A 2,255-nucleotide genomic window follows, 5' to 3' on the forward strand; every position below is an offset into this window, starting at 1 on the left:
TGTGAAAGGCAAGATGCCCACGCACTTTCTGCTTGCATCGCGGGATACGCAGAATTACGCAAGTAAGCTTTTACGCTGCATGGGCCTACTTCCTCTGCATGGGAGCTAACCTGTACGGTTTGGCTTCTTGGCTAGATATTGATAGCACGATGTCGCTCTGCCATTATATTGTTATTTTTAAAGCAAATGCAAGAATTGTATTCCACTCAACTGGTCACTACTCCTGTACTCTCTTCATCGTGCTCAACAGATAATAATGTTTGACCTAACCCGATTCTGTTTCACGTTGGCATTAATGCATTTTACTGCAGCGTATCGCGTTTTACAAATGCTCAGTATATTCACGGTAACTCGCCGAAGTATGAACAAAAACCTTTCACGCATTGAAAGTAAACCGAGGTAGCCAAATGAGAGATCATGCTCAGAATACATCATTTCTGCCATGCTCTTCACATGTCAAGTACAACCACTGAAGGTAAGCTTTTCCACAAATCAAGTCATGGTTTTAACTTAGTGTTTTGCAAAGAACCGAACTTGCGGAGCATGCCTTGTCGATTAATCTAGTCTCAAAATGCCAAAGCATTTTGTTGCCGCCCTAGTTAACAATCAGACACATTAAAGCACGACACCTATATTATATAGAAGCAAGGCTTGTAACTAATATTACGAACGTTTAAAAAAAAAAGGTGCCATTTATTTTGTGCTGGTAGTCACCGAGCGCGAGCAGTATTCTTACCTCATACTAGCCCTGGCTAATTAGTTTATGTTAATTCAGTTTTTAACCGAGGAAGATGAATCAGCTGCTTCCTTTAAAACCTGCAGTGCGTCAAATTGGTCTTAGTTTCCTCATTTCTAAAGAGAGAAATTTTTGTCAATATTTTTTCACGCCCTAAACGAAGCATGCTAAAGCACGCAAGGGCGAAAGATTTCGGCTTTGGCAACTCAGGCAAACCACAGAAACGGCGATCAGGGGGAACGCCTTCAGACGCTCGATGGGCTGTTTACAGGCGCCTCCGTGCCAGGGCAGACATTTTGCCCTTTCGCGCTTTGCTCAGATGGATGAAAATTTTCCCTGGAAAACTACCACCTCAAACAAAAAAATAAAAGCGCCGTTGAGTGTTTCTTTAACCCTTCATGAACCTTCCGATGACCAAAAGTTAATTCGCTAATCATAACTAATCCTAAATTAGGCCGCTGCGCAGTAAAAGATAGGGCTACCTGGTACTGCTGACCGTCGATACAGCTTCACTTTTGTTCCCACAGCAAGTAGCGGTCTTCTACAGCGAAAGTTGTTTCAGGAAGGAACACACATCGTCGCCATGGTGTTGTAGTAGTTGTAGTTGTGGAAGTACACCTCTGTCCTAACATAAAACTTAGCGATGACACTTCTCCGGGACCTCATGATTTTCTGAGCAGTGAGAATGAAGCGTTGCCGTGTTATCGTTTTGCCTATAATGAAAGCTTCCGCAGCGGTCTCGTCCTCTTAGCACGTTCCCACGTAGATGTGTATGTGTGCGCATGTGTGCGCGGGGGAAAGGACGGAAGGAAGCGGGTCGGTGCGCTGTTATGAAGGCCGACTGCTGCACACTCTTCCGTTTGTTTAACTACGCGGTTACCTCATAAAATATACTTGCATTAGTGAACATAAGCACTTTCTTTGTGGCGCTTTGAGGGCCAAAAATAACGGCACGTTCTCGATCATCGCAATTTCAGCACACACGATATGACATTCTACGCATTTAGCGTTCTTGTAAATCATTTTTGGAAGCCGCTAACCTTTTACAGCCCTCTTACCTCTAACCTCTTAAAGGCCGTGCGATTTTTGCATCGACAGCCGTGTACGGGGCATCTTCTGCATTTGCCGACGAGTAGCTTTGTCGCCACAACAACGCGACCGTTACGCCAGCAAGCAGCTAATGTTGCGCTGGTTCACACTGCGTCCAAACAGTGGCGCTGGCGTCACGTGCGGCGGGCGGATGGTCGCGGGTCGCGGAGACATGTTACGTAACCGTCTCTATAAAAAAGATATTGTTTTTACGAATAAAAATTTATTGAGTACATGAGGGATGAGTACAAAAACGTCAGTATACGGGCGATGGTCCCAGAGTCAGGAGACCGTAACTGGACCCTCGATAAATTAATACTAAATTAGCTCGCCATCTGCGGGGGCCTGAAAAAAGTTCTAACTATTTGGATTTGTATCGTGCAGCGTCTGGGGTTTTCCACCAACACACGAGAGCACGCCCGTCTCTCTG

The sequence above is a fragment of the Amblyomma americanum genome, chromosome 1, assembly GCF_052857255.1.
Source record: "Amblyomma americanum isolate KBUSLIRL-KWMA chromosome 1, ASM5285725v1, whole genome shotgun sequence".
In the NCBI taxonomy this organism is placed as follows: domain Eukaryota; kingdom Metazoa; phylum Arthropoda; class Arachnida; order Ixodida; family Ixodidae; genus Amblyomma; species Amblyomma americanum.